This window comes from Malus sylvestris, chromosome 7 (assembly GCF_916048215.2).
Source record: "Malus sylvestris chromosome 7, drMalSylv7.2, whole genome shotgun sequence".
NCBI classification, from domain to species: domain Eukaryota; kingdom Viridiplantae; phylum Streptophyta; class Magnoliopsida; order Rosales; family Rosaceae; genus Malus; species Malus sylvestris.
This window is the reverse complement of record NC_062266.1, coordinates 4,775,986-4,795,458: the sequence shown is the minus strand read 5'-3', so window position 1 is coordinate 4,795,458 and position 19,473 is coordinate 4,775,986. Positions and strand designations below refer to the sequence as shown.

The window sequence follows — 19,473 nt, the reverse complement described above, 5'->3', positions numbered from 1 at the left end:
ACCCCTAACTCGTTTTGGCCTCCATTTGCACTGAACTTGCACTCCATATATTCTGTCTTTGATCAGCTTAGGCGAAGACCTTTAGATTCCAACACTTCTCTCCAAAGGTTAAGCTTTGCATTTACCCCTTCCTGAGTTTCATCTATCAACACTATATCGTCTGCGAAAAGCATACACCAAGGAATATCATCTTGAATATGTCCTGTTAACTCATCCATTACCAACGCAAAAAGGTAAAGACTTAATGATGAGCCTTGATGTAATCCTACAGTTATGGGAAAGCTTTCGGTTTGTCCTTCATGAGTTCTTACGACAGTCTTTACTCCTTCATACATATCCTGTATAGCTTGGATATATGCTACTCGTACTCCTTTCTTCTCTAAAATCCTCCAAAGATTGTCTCTTGGGACCCTATCATACGCTTTTTCCAAATCTATAAAGACCATGTGTAAATCCTTTTTCCCATCTCTATATCTTTCCATCAATCTTCGTAAGAGATAGATTGCCTCCATGGTTGAGCGCCCTGGCATGAACCCGAATTGGTTGTCCGAAACCCGTGTCTCTTGCCTCAATCTATGCTCAATGACTCTCTTCCAGAGCTTCATTGTATGACTCATTAGCTTAATACCCCTATAGTTCATGCAATTTTGTACATCGCCCTTATTCTTGTAGATAGGCACCAAAGTGCTCGTTCGCCACTCATTTGGCATCTTCTTCGTTTTCAAAATCCTATTGAAAAGGTCAGTGAGCCATGTTATACCTGTCTCTCCCAAAACTGTCCACACTTCGATTGGTATATCGTCTGGGCCTACTGCTTTTCTATGCTTCATCTTCTTCAAAGCTACAACCACTTCTTCCTTCCGGATTCTACGATAAAAAAAGTAGTTTCTACACTCTTATGAGTTACTCAACTCCCCTAAAGAAGCACTTCTTTCATGTCCTTCATTGAAAAGATTATGAAAATAACCTTTCCATCTGTCTTTAACCGCGTTCTCTGTAGCAAGAACCTTTCCATCCTCATCCTTGATGCACCTCACTTGGTTTAGGTCCCTTGTCTTCTTTTCCCTTGCTCTAGCTAGTTTATAGATATCCAACTCTCCTTCTTTGGTATCTAGTCGCTTATACATATCGTCATAAGCCGCTAACTTAGCTTCTCTCACAGCTTTCTTCGCCTCTTGCTTCGCTTTTCTATACCCTTCACCATTTTCATCGGTCATATCCTTGTATAAGGCTTTACAACATTCCTTCTTAGCCTTCACCTTTGTTTGTACCTCCTCATTCCACCACCAAGATTCCTTTTGGTATGGGGCAAAGCCCTTGGACTCTCCTAATACCTCTTTTGCTACTTTTCGGATACAACTAGCCATGGAATCCCACATTTGGTTAGCTTCCCCCTCTCTATCCCACACACACTGGGTGATTACTTTCTTTTTGAAAATGGCTTGTTTTTCTTCTTTTAGATTCCACCATCTAGTCCTTGGGCACTTCCAAGTCTTGTTCTTTTTTCTCACTCTTTTGATATGTACATCCATCACCAACAAGCGATGTTGATTAGCCACGCTCTCTCCTGGTATAACTTTGCAATCCTTACAAGTTATACGATCCCCTTTCCTCATTAGAAGAAAATCTATTTGTGTTTTTGACGACCCACTCTTGTAGGTGATCACATGTTCTTCTCTCTTCTTAAAGAAGGTGTTGGCTAAGAAGAGATCATATGCCATTGCAAAATCCAAGATAGCTTCCCCATCCTCGTTTCTCTCCCCAAAACCATGGCCACCATGAAAACCTCCATAGTTGCCTGTCTCCCTGCCCACGTGTCCATTTAAATCTCCTCCTATAAATAACTTCTCCGTCTGAGCAATTCCTTGCACCAAGTCTCCAAGGTCTTCCCAAAATTTCTCCTTCGAACTCGTATCCAACCCTACTTGAGGTGCGTACGCACTAATCACATTGATAAGTTCTTGTCCTATTACAATCTTGATTGCCATGATTCTATCTCCTACCCTCTTGACATCTACAACATCTTGTGTCAAGGTCTTGTCCACGATGATGCCAACACCGTTTCTCGTTCTATTTGTGCCCGAATACCATAGTTTAAACCCTGAGTTTTCTAGATCCTTTGCCTTACGACCAACCCACTAAGTTTCTTGTAGGCACATAATATTTATCCTTCTCCTCACCATAACTTCTACTACTTCCATAGATTTTCCCGTCAAGGTTCCTATATTCCACGTTCCTAAACGCATTTTGCTCTCTTGAACTCTACCCTTCTGTCCTAGCTTCTTCACCCTTCCCCGTCTAATAGGATCAAAGTACTTCTTTTGTGTGTCCCGTGTAAAGTTGATAGGAGCATATGCTCCCATACAACTTTGAGTGGAGTCGTTCGAAAAGAAGTTTCTATAGCCCCCTTGCTCATTTAACACTGCATCCGGGTGCCGATGGAGATACAGCGACCCTTGCTCACTTATCACTGTGCTCGGGCCACACAGCGCTCCACTTACGGGTGACGCCCTATCTTTAGCGCGATTTCGTTCTGGATTCATTTTCATAAGGATTCGACGTAATCATGGAGTGCCGGCTGTCGACTACCTGACGCCCTCCCCCTCCTCCTTTATCCGGGCTTGGGACCGGCAATGTAAGATAAACTTACACGGCGGAGTTTTCCCTTTGTTCTACCGCTACTCGAAAAATTATGCGCTTTTAACATTGTTCCATTGCTATGACTATGACACATTGATTCTCTTTCAATTGATTACCATATCGTGTTGCAATCAATTGACAGTCTCTGTGATTAAGTTGCAACTTGAATGTTTTCTTGCCTACTTCTAACTTTGGGTGTTTCATTTTGCACACTGTAATTGGGATGACTATGATCATGTAAGCACCAATATTCAAGCTCTTTATGTCTCTGTATACATAAACTCAAGATTTTATTGAACCTGCACAAGTTTATTTGCTTTTCAATGATATGGAAATTCATTAGGAGCTTCTGCTGGTAGGTTCACTGTAGGTGATGCTCGGGAGTGACGCTGCAATCCAGCAAGTACATTTTGTAGGATTTATTATCAACTTGTAGGTAGATGATATAGAATTTATTAAGGTTTTTTAGTTCAATATACACAAGAGACAAAAAAAACAACAAAAAAATGATTACGAAAGTAACTTTCTTTTTCATTATTGAAAGTGCATTACAACTATATCATGGTTGGTTTCATGGTCGGGATTGTTCCAGTTTTTCCTTTTCTCTTCTCATATGTAGGTGTTTTCATTTCTCAGCAATCAAATCATAAATTACATGTACCTAATATTTTTGTTTAGTTATATTTTATTCAATTATTCTTATAGTTTTTGGTACATAATATTCTTATAGTTTTTTGTTGACTGCGATTTATGGTTTTGCAGAGTACAAGAAAAAGTCTTTCTCATCGCTGCATGCTTTTCTGCTGAGAGAGGAGGCAATGGCAAGTTCTTATTCGGGAGCTGTTAGTGTTGTTCAGGTCAAGATTCAATCTTTATACTATTTACGGTGTGTGTTTATTTGTTGTGTGTATGTATAGGTGGATTTGTATTGTGTGTAATGGGTGGTTGGGGTTTTTTGCAGGTGGGTTCGTACTTTGTGACCCAGTACTATCAGATTCTTCAAAAGCAACCTGATGTTGTTCATCAGTTCTATTCTGATGGAAGCTCCATGATTCGTGTCAATGGCGATTCCACGGAATCTGCTGCCGGTATACTGGTAATTGGTGTCTTCTTACTCTTAGCAGCACGGAATTGAGTTTCCTGGTTCTGTTATTTTTATTTTTCTTTGGTCAAGGATAAATCATCCTGTGTTTCTAGGAAATGATAGTCACTATGCATTGGCTTGGTCTTAATTTTTACTATTTTGACCAAGAGGTGTGCCCCAGTTTGATTTTAAAACTTACCTCTCTATTATTATGTTAAGCTACAATTAAATGTTTGTTGGAGTCTGAATATCAGGAATTGGAATGTTGTTTATTGACCTTTTCTGCATATGCACCGTTTGCTCCCTCTAACGTCCCCGATGCTTTCCTTTAATCTTGGATAACTTAAGATTGTTGTTGTCTGTCATCATCTGTAAGATTGCAGATAAGTGGTAGTTGATGAGGTTCATCCCAATTACGAACAAAGAACAAATAAAAAAGACACTTTAGATGTATTGAGTTGTTGGAATTGATTATCACCTTAAGATTGTTGTTGGCCGGTAAGGAAGGGGTTACTGAGGGAGGTATGGGAGAGTTTGATTTCTCTGTTTCCTCCCTTGATTCAACAGGTAATGCACTGTTTTCAGTTGGTGTCCTCTAACTCAAATTTAAAAATGGTTTCTTGACTGTTTAGTTTGTTGAACAACATCCATTCCTACTTTATAAATCTCATTTTCTTTATTTTTGCTCATACCGGCTCACTCCACTCTCTCTCTCTGTGATTCTCTCAGTGATTCTGGGTTCCGTAATGCCATTTTTGCGTCTGAAGAAACCTAATTGCAGGTTCCTTTTCCATTTCCAAGCTTCTGTTATGCTTTGTGCTGCTGTATTTTCTGTTGTTAATGAGGCTCGATTGAAATATGCATCAATTTGATTGAAATACGCATCATATTTTTGAAACTCTTTATCTCATTGTTTTTTGAGTAATTTTCTGGAAGTGAGGTTGAATTCCAATTGGTGATCTCTGTCTGAGATTTAATTCTTTTTAAACACTCCTCATAGGCCATTATGATTGATAGTTGCTTGCTAAACCCAAGTGCAAGTGTCGCGTAGCAGTATAAACTCGACGTCCGAGTGTCGTATAAACTCAACAATTAAAAATACTAAAGCATCAGGGTTCCATCCGCATACAAATATGCAATTTCACTATTTCGATTCCTTTTTATAACTCAACTGAGTTACCAACAAGAAGTAATCTCAACCGGAAAATATAGCAATTAAGTTTTCCTCATATAAAACTTCTTGCAAAGTGATTTTCATTGTAGATATTCAAAACAAAACGCCCATTCAATTTCTTATAAAAATAATCCCAAATATAATTTGTACCTACGGCAACAAAATATTAAGAAATTACTCCGTCGAAATCATACCAATCTACTAATTCAATTCACTAAAAGCATGAATGTGAAACAAAACTATAGGAAAAACATGATTAAACTTATGAATCATAACCAACGTTCATCAATCTGAAAATAGAATAAATAAGAAATTCCTTTGAAAATCCATAATGTAAAATTGACATTGAAACTCTGAAATAGAATCGAAATAATAAAAATACATAATCGTAATATAGGTTTCCCCCCTAGAAAAAGAAATGTCTAAAATTATTAAAGAGCCGCCCCCTTTTGAAAACAATCAAATGGAGATTATATAAGAACCAACCTCCCTTCATATTCTTCTTGAATAATGGTCATTCATCAACCCATTATTAATATGTTAATGCCAATCCCCATAACCCTCTGAATAATGGTCATTGATAAGCCTTAATGCCATATTGAAATGGTAATGGCTGGCCGTTTCTTTTTATTCTTCTTTGCCTTCTCCTTTCTTCATTTCTTTTCGGTAACCAACATAGAGTTAATCACCAATTTATTGTCTTGTGCCTCACCCTTTAATTGCCTTGCAACATTCTCATCGTCTTGCACATGAACATTAATATAACATCAGTAAAAAATTAAAACAAATTAGATATAAAACCTATTTGATCAATTATAGATGATAAAGCACAAATTTGATAAATTACTAGAGAAAAACATGTAACGGGTATAATCAAAGCGCATTAGACATGCACTTTTGAGCAATTATCAATAGTTTAATACGATAGCAGAAATGCAAATTTGTCCTGCTTTAGTTTATGTCTATTATGTCGCTTTTGGAATTAACAATTACCATGCATCCAATTCTAGGGCTTTATATTTACATGTATGGAGTCGGGTTTTTTGATACAGAATGTAAGTGACCCCATTTCACGTACTCTAAAAGTATATAAGCTTGGTAATGATTTTGAAGGGCATGTCTGATGCTTTCTCAAACATGAATGGCCTGTGGGGTTTAAGATTGATATCAATTCCAAATTGTGGAATTGATATCAACGGCAGATTGTAAAACTGATATCAAAGCCAATAGTAAGTGTTTGGGGGCTTCTTGGTATGATAGTTATGTCTGTTCTGTGTTTGTTTTCTTTCCGTCTGTTCTTAGAGCGTACTTCTTATCCTTTGATATGTAATTTGTGTTAGCTTAAATGAAAGGTTTGTCTCTTCTAAAAAATGATGAATCCAACATGTTACTCTGTGCTCTTCTGTTTGCTCTTCTTTCAATATCTTTTAGATCCCACGGTGTGTTCGAAGTTAGAACTAAGTAGGTTTGTTGCACAAGATATTCTAAAGAGCCAGAATTCTATTATTATTATTTTTTTTGTTGGGGGGGGGGGGGGGGGTAGAAGCAAAATATACGTGATGAATTTGGATTTTGCAGTCTCTAAATGAGGAGAGGCTTCACGCCTCTTCCTCTGGTATTGTGGGATTTTAATTTTTTGGTCATTTTCTTTGCCTTCCATGTAGTTTATAGTGTGATGTGCAGCATTGGTGTAGGCTCCAATGATATCGGAAGCTTTAGGATTGAGCAACCCCTAAATTGATTGGTAAATCTAGTATTGGATGTAGTACATATTTGTATAATATTTTGATAGAAAACGTGTTTTATTCTCTCTGTATTTGGTTCGCAAAGGGAGGGCAACATTTTCGGGCTTTGGATAGTAAAGACTAAAGATGGTTTTACTTTGATAATTAGTTTAATTAGCATGTGGTTTGGTGGGGTTTGGTACGTATGATGGAACTAAAGCGTGTGACAGAAGAATCACAGTTGGTATAATAGTTGACAGTGGATCATTGCACGATAGACATCTTGCTGGATGGGTTGTGCTTTTACCAACCCTAATAAAATTATATTTGAATCATGCTGTCTGATAACTCTGTTTTTCTTTTTTAATGTTTGTGGTTTTTATTCTTTGTCATTTAATTGGTGTAGCTTTGCTAGGATCTTTGTTCAGGCAGTTTGTGATTAGTGCTAATGGAATTTGATTAATCGCTTGACCTTTGCTTTCAAAAGGACTGTTAGAAGTTTTGTGTCAATTTGGTTGTGATGGTAAGACTACTTCATGTAACATTGTGTTGTGGCGTGTGAGTGCCGAATTTTTTTCTTAATTTAATTTCGGAAAGAAATGCGTTTAACGGTAGTCCTATTGTTGTACTTTTATGTGCAAACGGAAGCGAATTATAACAAAGTACCAATATCAACGTCATAGGTGAAAGCTAAAACAAACAATCTCAAGCTAACACAAGAGATTCACGTGGTTCGGCGTAAAACCTACGTCCACGAGCGAAGCACGGTAAAGAATTTCACTAAACAAACGGAGATTACAAAAGTGTTTAAACTCTCACAACCCAAATCTCACAAATTACAAACTCTAAACCAAACGAGTAGAGAACCCAAACAAACGGAGAAGATTCTCCCAAATTGCTTTCTAACTCACAAACTCACAAATTGACTCTCACCAAATTGCCACACGAATGAGCCACATGAAATACTCAAACCCTAAGGTTCTATTTATAGTGCATAGGACTTAGGTTACAATAGGAATCCTAATAGGAAGTAAATCCAAATCCTAATCAAATAGGTAATTAACATAATCTCTCCACCAAGGAAACCAATTAAGAAGTCAAAAGCCAAACCCAAACAGGACACCAAAACCAAATAGGTAACAAGGACCTAATTTTTTGTATCATCCTAATTTTGAGCTGGAAAACCCAACAATCTCTATCTCGGCGAGAAATTAGCAAACTTCCATATCAAATACATACTTCAAATTTGGGATACAAAAATACAAATGCAAACGTGCACCAAATTATTTCGAAACTGATACCAAAATACTTGTTTTATTCATTTGATTACGCTTGAAACAACTAGTTCCTGCAGCAACGCGTGGGGGTATATTTTAGTTTGGAAACTATACTTGTTTTACGGCGAGAGGTTATACATTTTTAAAAAGGTTTTACAAAACTTTATTTTCAGATCCATTCATTATTGTTTTTCGCCCATCTAAGTTTTAGTGGCCGAGCTCGTGTTGACGAGGATTTCTGGCAAAAGTTGATTTAGGAGACTACATCTGATGGTATAATTCTCATTCTAATTCTACTATACTTTACTTATACTCTGACTTCATGTGTGTAATGGGTTCAATCCTGCTCATATGCGCACTTTTGCATTTAGTCACTTTTAGGTTTAAACTTATTTACTTTTTTTTTTCCACACAACTATACTTTATGGTTTTGTCACCTTTCCGATGTCGACCAACACAGCTCGATTCGGAATCCAGGTGGATGTTCCAGGTCAGGGTGTGTCAACCGCAATATCTTATTTTCCCACCCACTATTTCATAAAAAAATGTTACTGTCATATTTATCTTTTTAAAAGAAGAATTTTGAACCCCTATTTAATTAATTAATTACTAATGGTGAGTGGGGTGTGATATCTGCGGTTGAGATAGGCTAAGAAAGATTTGGGCCACAATCAACAGAAAGGTTGGAGGAAGGAATGCGTGTGCTAGACGAAGGCAAGAAATAGTGAGATCTGCAGCTTTGACAGAAAAAAGGGAGAAGAATAATGGTTTGGGATTCAAGGTCTCTGCGGAGTATCGATAAGTGTGAGTCAAGAGGGGTAATGGTAAGGAATATTGGACCATATATATGGTATATGGTGAAAATAGAAGGTGGAGATTTGGAAAGAGATCAAGGCGGCAAATTTGGGGTTAGTAGGAAGAGATATTATGAAAGGGAATCCCATGATTTAAGGACATGCGTGGTTTGAAGTAGATGATGAATTTCCAAGTCTTGCATTTTCTTTCATATTTCTGTTTTAATTAATTTATTTATTATTTAAATATATATTAGATTTTTTAAGAACAAAATATATTAGGGTTTTTTTTCGGAATAATAGTGGATGAGAAAATGACATTTTACTTTTTTAACTTTAATGGTGGGTGGGATTATCATGTGGATGGAAAAATAGGACATTGAAGTAGGTCTAGTAGCACTCATGGTCTAAAATATCCATAATATCCCGATATTTTCATCGAAATTTCCATGTTTTTGGCTACCGATATTTCCGATATCATCGATATTTTAGACCTTGCTAAGTCACTTATGTATCTTACCATGCAATGTATAAAATGTAAAATATTGTACTAATTCATTATATATAAATGATTATGGTGTGTTTAAACTTCTTTCATTAATTACTACATATTTTCTACACTCACAATGTTTGCCAGCTCGCTATATAATCAACTTAAATTAGTTATATCTATCATGCAATGCATTTCCTTTCAATTTTTTGTGATAAACTAATAGATAATTGACTAAATAAACATCCTGCAAAGTTTCAATAAAAATTCCAAGTTTTTCTTACAATTTCCGTGGTTTTTATTCAATTTTTATCGATATTGATAATATCCTGATATTTCCATCGAAATTTCCGTATTTTTGGACTACCGATATTTCCGATATCATCGATATTTTATATCTTGGTAGCACTCTTTTATTAATTATAATTCCTAATTTATCCCTAAGAGTAAAACATAATTTCGAAAAAAACCACCGTCCTTACGCCTAGAACTCACATCAACCAATTACGCGTTGTCACGAACTCACAGTAAGACAACGACCCACCTCCATCAATGGTGTTAATTACACTATCGAGGAGAAAATGAAGAATAGGAAGGTAGAAGTAGATACCCACTACGCGCCGCCATGAACTCACGATGAGACATCCACCTCCACCTCTATTTGATGACGATAATTACACCAGCGCCTGACAATGGTGAGAAAATGAAGAATATGAAGGCAGAGGTAGATAGAAAGAAAAAGGGAGAGGGGAAGGGAAAGATCGGTGGATGGAAGGAGGCGGTGGCGGTGGAGTTTGGATGTGAAACCTCGTCCCTGATTTATCGTATTTTGTATTATCGAACTTATGAAACTACCAAATTACCCTTGAGTTGACTTTCGTTGACCGTTTCGTCGAAACACGTATTTCTAATTTTAGTAATTTATTCTTATCGTACTCATCGCCACGAATGCGTGGTCGCGAATAGATTCAAATTTGGAATTATAACGAAGATTTTATGTTACGAAACTTCAAATGTTTTTTAGATATTTCGCATTTCGCCTTTAGTGGTTTTAATTTGTGAGCCAATGGGACCTACTTGGGATTTTTGTTTTCTTGTTCTTTCCCCCTTACCCGTGAGTCCCCCTCCCCCTTTTCTTTTTGTCAACCTCACTATCTTTCTATCATTCTCTCTCTCATACTCTTTCCCTCTCTACACTCTTGGCCCTCTTTAGAACCACCATCTTCTAGGGTTTTTCACACAAAAAAACAACACAACAACGACAACAACATCCCTACCATCACCCCAGTGAACTCAGAATCAAAGGAGAACCTTCCAAACCCTTCCAAACTCGCTACACAGTGCATTCACTGTTCACCTAGTTTTTCGACGAGTTTTCAAGTTCTCCGGCGAAGGAAAGAATCGAGCCTCATCCAAAAGTTTTAGATCGTGTCTTAGTGTAGGTTTGGAAGTAGTCTTGAGAAGTTTTGGTGATGTTTGGACGTAGGAATCTCACTTCCCCAGTTTTTCGGTGAGCACCACCACTTTCGAGGCAATTTATGGCCAAACCATGGTGAGATAGCCATCGTGCAAGGTACCATTCTATTTGTCTCATTATGAATTATGATTTTCGTTTTTGAATCACTTGATTTCGTTGAGTATTGAAGAAGTTATGAACGTTTAACGTTTACCTAATTTTCAGCGAGATTTCCAGCTTACCCGCATACCAGTCACTTTTCAAGCCATTGTTTCGGCCATCTCCAGCAACCACTGGGCTTCCAATTAGGTACAATCTTATTCTACACTTTCTAGCTTCGTTTTTTATATATTATGGGTCAAATTTGATTAAGAAATGAGTGAGATACGAAGCTTTGAAAATTACCCAAACTTCGACAAAAAACCCAGTTTTCGGTGACCGGGTTGACCCAACCCGTTTCCCTTTGACCCGACCCGTTGACAATTGACCCTATCTGTTGATCGTTGACCTGATTTGTTGACTTTTTTACTGTTGACCGGTCAACATTGACTTTTGGGTTGACTTTTTAGGGTTTCGACCCAGACCCTTCCTAGACTAATTTCGACGTCATGATTCCAAATCCGTGCTCCGTTTTCCCAAATTCAATCGTTTAAGTAGAGTTGTATTAATTGGTGATTTTATGTGCTTAGGTGCGTCTGTCAGTGGCGTTTCCTTCTTCTTTAGTTTGCATAGCTATTCGACAATGGAATAAGGTGAGTGGACACGTTCCAAAATGCATGATTTTACTACTATAAATGCATACATGAAAATCATGATTTTATGACTATGTTTTATGAAATATCATGCTTTATCGAATAACTGTTTACTAAGATATTTATGATATGATATTTGAGCTATTGAGTTCCGATGAGATATATTTTGGAAAGATTATGTTCATGATTTTATGTGCTAAGTGGTTATTCGTACTATGTGCCTACGGGCGAATGATATTTATGGCTTTGGTCGGAAGGTATTTATATATGGCTTTGGTCCTGTGATGTAGTGACTTAGGTTGGAAGATATTTATATATGGCTTTGGTCGGGCGAGATAGGGCCTTCGTGTTTTATGAAAGGTTTTATGGCATGCTAGGGTTTTTTGAAGATCTATTACTTATTATGCTATATGAGTTTTCTAAACTGGGGGTTAGTACATTGAAGAATAACTATTTTAGTACTACTTATATATAAAATTGGTCCACTCATATTTTGTTTTGCGCCCCCTCAGGACTTAGAATCGAGGCGTACAATCCTGGCATCAAGGCACTCCTGCATCAGTATCTTCGAGTTATCTATGTGTAGGACCCCTTTCTTTGTAATCTTAATTAGTAGTATGCTCTGAACATGTCATGCATTATCACTTTTAAATTATTGGCAGTTGATTATTATATTTTATTAAGGCTTATACCTGAATATTATATTGCGTGGTTACGTGTGAAAATTATATGCATGTTTCACATGTTCTCAGCATATGCATTCATTAAATGGATTACGTCACCCTCGAGTGTCGGCCAGCACGTGGCCATCCCGTTGTCCTTCAGACATCGAGATCAGAGCGTATTAGATTGGTATAAGAGCATGTTTCGTTCATAGTATATTTAGGATCTTTTTTTTACTCTAGTAGTGTGTCGACCTTCATATCATTTGGATGTCATAGCTTCCAGATTTGGTGCCTTTCGGCGTAGTTGTGCAAACCTTTTTCTGTCTGACTTGTCATATTCTATTTGAAGTACAAATTCGTGTCGGGATTGTGCCTCATCAGTGATGTAATAGATTGATGGATGACTTTCAACAACAGACCGATACTCTACGACATGTGTTCCCTAGAAATGGCGGGCATAGTCAGATTTACATTGAAGTGATGTGAAATAGAAATTCTTAGTGAGAGGAAATCTGGTTAAGACTAGCTGAAGATTCGAAACGAGGATGTTACTCTGCAACGTGCGTTTCCTAGGAATGGCAGGCAGAGTCAGATCTACATAGGAGTGTTGGGAAATAGAAAAATCTTAGTGGGTTAAGGTTTAGGCCATACCAGCTGAAGTGTTCTGAAACGGTGATGTTACTATGCAACATGCGTTCCTTAGGAATGGCGGCAGAGTCATATCTTCGTGGAGATTGCTCAAAACACCCGAAGTTTATGCTGGAGAAAGTGAGGAAGCATCAGTTGTAAGCATAGTTTAACATGTGTTAGTTGGTGGGATCGAATTGTTACAACCACCCTCATATTTCCTTTTTATTTCTATTTTCCCCTAGAACATATTTTAAATCTATCAATTTAATCCCTTATTCTCTTTTAATCCTAACCCTTGATCTAGATTTCCTATTGTTCCTAAACTGCCACGTGGCAGGTTTTTAACTTTTTTCTCTTTCCCCTCTCTTCCCAAGCACCTGCTCTCAAACACCTATCTCTCTCTCACGGGAAACCTCAAGTTCCTAGAGCTCCGAGAGCTCTTGTTTCTTTCCTCTTCGAAAAACAAAATCAAACCTAACAGATTTACCACATATCTAGGATCCTAGGAGCTCGAGGAACACAGCTATAACCCTGCATGCATTGGTAGAACACCTCTGTGTGTTCTGCCATTGAAGCCGAGAGTTTCAAACTTCTGAAACTCGAACTCAGGCGAGGCTCACTACTTTATTTTGTTTCGTTGAGTTATTCTCAGTTCAAAAGGAAGGTTCTAACCAGTGCATGCATTATATTTCTGTTTTCCAGAACCCGACTAGAAAAACCCGACGAGTTCCGAGATCCACCTCGTCATTCTCGACCACAGCTGAGACTCTAAGTGGTATAATTTCGTTCCCATCATTTCAGCCATCTTCTCTCTTCAATTTGGTACTAGTTTGAATGTTTAATTTAGCATTTGTCGTCGACCGGAACTACAACAGCTCCGGTGTTCTTCCCCGTGCACACCCAAAGCAACCAGGCCATCAGGCCTTCTCAAACACCTCGGGCCTTAGCCCAGTCTTGAACCAACCCAGTCATTTTTTTGATTAATTGGCCTGCGGGCCGTGCTTGTGTAGAGTGTGTGTGTGATTGGGCCGTGCCCTGTATGGCCCATGTGCGTGTGTGTGTTGTGTGAGTGTGTGTCCGTGTGTGCATGTGTTGTGTACGTGTGGGTGTGTGCGTGTGTTGTGCACGTGTGGGTGTGTGTGTTTGTTGTGTGTGCAGGTGTGTGTTTGTGTATTATGTATGTGGGGCGTGTGTGTATGTATGTGGGCTGGTGTGTGTGTGTGAGTGTGGGTTTGGGTTTAAGCCCAAACCACCCTTCTTCACCCTAAACCCTTTTAACCCAAAAACCTTAGGATCCTAAAACCCATTAGACCTTAACCCATTCAACCCAAATCCTTTATTTAATTTAGTTCAAGTCGAAATCCTTTAGAAAATCCTTTTATTTATTTATTACATTTTTGTGCTTAGGTGAAGTTGCTAGTGAGGGAATTCGTAATCCTTATCCACACAACTCTACTGCTAAGGAGTATCTGTGAGTTGACCCTTTCTAAAATTTGCATAATTTCATAGTTTAATTGCATAAATGAAATGCATGCCTTACGAGTTATTAACTGATTTTTATGTTAAGCATGTTTATGGAATATGTTGTTTATCGTCTCATTTTTGGTGAGGAATTAATTGTTGGCCTATACTGAGCTATATTTTTAATCTATCGTATTTTCTATAAAAACCATGAACTGGTAAACTATCTGATGGATGACGATAGGATGCTAGAACATGTTTTAGAAACTCATTCTTTATAGTATAGACGATGGATGACTTTATACTATGAAGTGGTTATTTATGAGAGATGTAACTATTTGTGCGTACCTAGTGGACACTATGCCGCCTGGGGTAAGGATCTGGTGTTGGCAGATAGGCTGGGAGAAATAATCCCTAGCTATGGGCTGAGGGACACGGAGCAGACATTGGGCCGGGAGTTGGTAATCTCTGGCTACGGGCGCAGAGACCACGGTTCTGGCGTAGGGTCGAGAGATATATATATTTATTAAGTGATCTTACTAGTAGTACATTACGCTAAGAGACGATTCATGAGATGTTTGATATTTTGTGTTCCACGATATGTCTCTTGAGATATTTTTGGCATGCTAGAATTTTCATTAAACTCATCATTTATTATGCTAGTAGTTTTCTTTATATAAAATGTGGGGGTTAGTATCTTGATAACTGTTTTATTATTATTATATATATGAACTTGGTCGACTCACCTTTGTTTTGCGCCCTCATTCAGGTCTTAGAAACGAGGACTACGACACAACGTATGAGGCATTCCCCTACCAGTAGCAGTCTATGATAGGAGCATATTTATGCGACTTAGTTAGCTTGTTTTCTTGCATTTTCATAGCTAGTTTCTATTTATTATAGTGTTTTAAGCTATTTTCATGTGTTTGTAGGTCCATATGACAAAGTTGGCAAGAAAGTGCAATTTAGAGCATTTTGAGGCAGTTTTGGGCATCAAATGGATAGTTCATGAATGAAGCAAGATGGATGGACGAATTGGAAGTTCAAGAGGCTAGGAATGTGATGAAAAGATGAAGAAAATAAATCCAAGACAAAGAAGATAAGGAATCAGCTCAAAAGAGGAAACATTATCCAAAACCTTATCTTATCCAAACAAACCTTATCTTATCTTATCCTTGCCTAATCTAGCTTTATCCTATCTTATCTTATCCAAATCAGCTTGTGCCTTAATTCCAGCCATTTATAAGGGATAATTATGCATTTAAAATACATATTTCATATTCTAGAAGCCTTATCTCCTTTCCCTACAAAAGTGACGCCCCAAACCCCTTCTAGAACCCCTTTTCCTAGTTGTGCCGCACCTTTTTATCCTTGTTAGCTTTGGTTTCTGATTGTTTTAACCCATTCCACTTAGGTTTTGGTTACACAATCCTTGTCCCAATTTGATTTCAGAAACTTAGCCTAATCCTTAAGGATTATGCCACACCTAGCCCTATAAATACATATTTTCTGCCACAATTCAAACCACCACCCTCTACCATATTTTTCTACACCATTCACCAGACACACCTCATTATGCTGTGGCTTTTCAAGGAGAAGGAGCCTTTGCCGTGCCTTGTGATTCAACATAGGATTGCTGGAGCTTTCTTAGGTGTTTTCTATCCTTTACATTCAATGTCTAATTTAATGTTATCTTCAGTTTTTAAAGACATGTGGAAATAATTTCTTTATAGTTGGAGGTGAATTCGAAGCCATGATTATATGCTTAATATGAATTGATTACATCTAGTTATTGTTTCTAAAGTCTTGAATGTGATTTGCTTATCTGAGTTATTAAAACTTGTTTATGTATGTTGATTGAGGGTCGACACTTAATTTGGATGCATAAACTTGATTCTAGAGTATAAGGGAGTTTCACCTAATCGTTATGAACTTATATTCACAAGTAGTGGAGGTTGCTAGTCACGATCGTGTTAAGTGAATCCTTGGCAGGAGTATCATGCTTTTCATAGTTACGAATGCCTCGTCAATGCTTATGGTTTTCAAAGAACTTAATGACCTTTGATATGTGTCTCTATCATTCGTATTCCATAGTTAGGGGACTTGATAAGGATAATTTGGTTGCGATCTTGTTTTAGATTGTGTTCTGTGCACTCTAGACACTTCCTTAAACTTTGTGTATTACTTCTAGATTCTAATGTTTATTCATGAATATTTCTTTCTAATCATTACTCTTGTATTCAATAAATGGCTTTCATCACCCTTCGGTGTCGGCCAGCACGTGCCTATCTGGGTATTTGGGGAATATCAGGGTCGGGACGTGTCACGAATCAATGTTCTCGGACTCGTTCTCGCTGAGGAAATTCGTGTGGACCTCAGAACAATTCTTAGCGATTGGTCTATCGATAACCTTCTTGTTTACTCCAACAACGAGGTCAACTTCACTAAACATCAACAATTAGCTTTACACCGAATTCTTTGAACGTTGATTTTGTTTAGATTCAATACTTTTCTTAGGAGACTCTATTATAGTAGATGCTATTCTCATCAATTTCCAAAAGAGTTGAGACCGTTGGAAATTGAAAATCCTCACAAGGTGTTGTGAAATACGAAATATCTTTGGTCTTGTCATTTTTATCGGCAGTTCTTAATGATTCTTTGAGCAAAGCTTTATTCTTTTATGGCTAAGGAACTAGTCAATTTTGTTTCAATTGTTAAAGGTGAACGAAGTTTCTGACAACATAAGTATTATCTCACTTGATCATTGTTTTTACACTTTTTTATGAAGTCGATAAATTTTGAATTCTATGTGATGTTTTATTGAATGTTTTGTTGCACGTTGACGCAACACGATTGAGTAACACGTGTGCCTCTTGACGGTTGAAACCGCTTGAAATGAACCATTCTATTTACGACCTTGAGCCAATGGTTACTGTCTTACTTGAAAACCTAATGACACCCTTTCTTTGTAGAAATTTTGTGGGAAGAAAGTTGGGAACGAAACTTTTTAAACTCATGCTCTTGTCCTTGCTTTTCTTAATATTGGTGGTGAGTTTTAAGTTTTTTGTTTTACATCCTTGTCATGTTTGGGGTTGTTTTCTGATGTAGCATGGGAAGGTCATCGCCTATGCTACTTGACATCTCAAACCTCACAGAAAGAATTATCTTATTCATGACCTAGAGCTGGTAACAATTTCCTTTGCTGTAAATTTTGGTGACGTTTTCTCTACAACAAGAACTGTTGCATCCTTTCTGACTAAAGAAGTGGTAGTGTGTTTTCACCTAGAAAGTGTTGAGCTTGAGACAGAAGAGGTGGATGAAACTCATCGGTGATTTTGATTGCGCTTTGAGTATCATCTTGGTCAGGAAAATGTTGTTGCTGATGCTCTTAGTCAGAAATCACATGGACAACTTACCTCTTTCCGAGCTATCCATGTCCCTCTATTGTTTTCTCTTCGAGGTATTAGTTTTACTTTGGCGCACGATCCACGCTGAGTATTGTCTTCTTACTTCTAAGTTAAACTTGTATTAGTAGATTTCGTGCAGGAAGCCCAAAAGTTTGATAAGTAATGTGTGAGTTTGAAGGAGTAAGTGTCAGATGACATGAGACGAGATTTGAAAATCTGAGGAGTTGGAACTCTGTTGATAAGAAACAAATTGTTTTTGACAAGGGGAATGAGGCTGTGAAAAAGGAAAATTCTTAATGAGGCTTACATTTCAGCATATGCCATGCATGCTGGCAGTACTAAATTGTGCCATTGTTTTTTGTCCAATTTATTACTGGTATTGTATGATTGGGATATTGCTGAATATGTGAGGAAATGCTTGATTTACTGGTAAGTGGGAACATATGGATGGAAGCCATCGAGTTTATCTCAATTTCCTTCTATTCATGTTTGGAGGTGGGAAGAAATTTCCATGATTGGCTTTTTCAGGTTGTTGAGGACCCACTGGGGATACGAATGGAAATGGGTGAATGTCACCATAGACTTCCTGTACAAACCACCTTGTACACGTGAAGACTATGATGACGTTTCAGTATTAGTTCATCAACTCACTCAGCATATTACCTACCAGTCCGTGAGGACTATACTTTCGACCGCTTGGCATAATCCTTCATTCTAGACTTTGTTAGATTGACGTCTCAATTAACATTGATTTTGACCGTAATCCCAGATTCACCTTCTGGTACTGGAAGGCATTTTAGTCAACTTTGGGTTCATGTTCACCCTACAACACTTCATATCATTTCTAAAGTAGATAGAATGTTCAAGAAAACCACTCAGATTCGAAAATTTTAGCCAAGACCATCAGTCATTCAACCTTATCGAGTGAATTATTACCACTAGTGATTACATATCCTTGAGGTTATCATTGTAACAAGTTATGAATATTGGAATGGGAAAAAAATCTAAGTTCCCACCTGTCAGATTACCTTAAACTACCGATCGAGTAGAGTCCGCGCTCAACCATCTCGACTTGCCACCACAGAATCAAGTTAGGTACTCACACGTGTTCTTGCATCAAAGTTATGCATTCAATCTAGTTATCTTGTACTCTAAATTTGATGGACTTGATTTGACCCTTAAATTCTTGAGTGTTCTTTTAGCCTTCTCGGCATAGCCTTTCGCTAAATCCGAGAGAAATTTACAAATGGAGACCCTATATTTGCCACGTCATCACTTAAAGATTAATTTAATAGATTTTTTAACGATTGTATGAAATTGAAATGTTTTAAAAGATGTTGTATGAGGTTGTAATTGCATCGAAACCTGAGGGGGTAAAATGTAATTTACCTTAACTTTTGAGAAATGTTAAGAAAATTCTCTCAAAAGTATGACTCTCCATGGACTCTCTGCCATTCATCTTCTTGGCACAATTCCAGTGCCAACATTATAAAATATTGTGCCAAAAAGAAGATATGGCAGAAAGTCCATGAAGCGTCCCACTTTGAGAGACTCTTCTTAGCATTTCTTTGAAAAGTAATGCTAAGGAGACTACATTTGCAGACAAAGTTTTGAAACCAAAGGGTATGGAAGTTGATGATTGGTTTATTACTTACACGTTGATAAACGTACTTATTCCTATTAGTGACACATCATTTAGTTTGCAAATTTAGTCTCCCTAACATTACCCTTCAGTTAACTTGTTCTTTTGTTTTTATTAATATTTTTTTTTGAAAATTTAGGGATTAAAGGAGAAGATTGATTGCAACGTGTCAAAAAGATGGCAACATATGTAAAACGGGACAGGTGTCATGTGCTCATTTGTGCGGTACATCAACTGTCTGGGTACCCAGTAACCAGTTACACTTCAAAATATTGAC

At 37.6% G+C, this 19,473-nt stretch overlaps 1 protein-coding gene and 2 long non-coding RNA genes across 3 annotated transcripts in view; 2 read left to right on the top strand and 1 right to left on the bottom strand.

The window, feature by feature from the left end:
- The window catches only part of LOC126630400 (MATH domain and coiled-coil domain-containing protein At3g58210-like), a 122,749-nt gene that overhangs the window by 33,872 nt on the left and 69,404 nt on the right, over positions 1–19,473 (top strand). The gene's annotated exons all lie outside the window — the stretch shown is intronic.
- LOC126630404 (uncharacterized) overlaps positions 1–19,473 on the bottom strand; it is a 56,741-nt gene that overhangs the window by 33,234 nt on the left and 4,034 nt on the right. The window lies entirely within an intron of this gene.
- On the top strand, positions 3,600–4,622 carry LOC126630405 (uncharacterized). The gene is made up of 2 exons (XR_007625995.1): positions 3,600–3,736; positions 4,454–4,622. It is a non-coding gene; the product is annotated as an uncharacterized LOC126630405 (long non-coding RNA).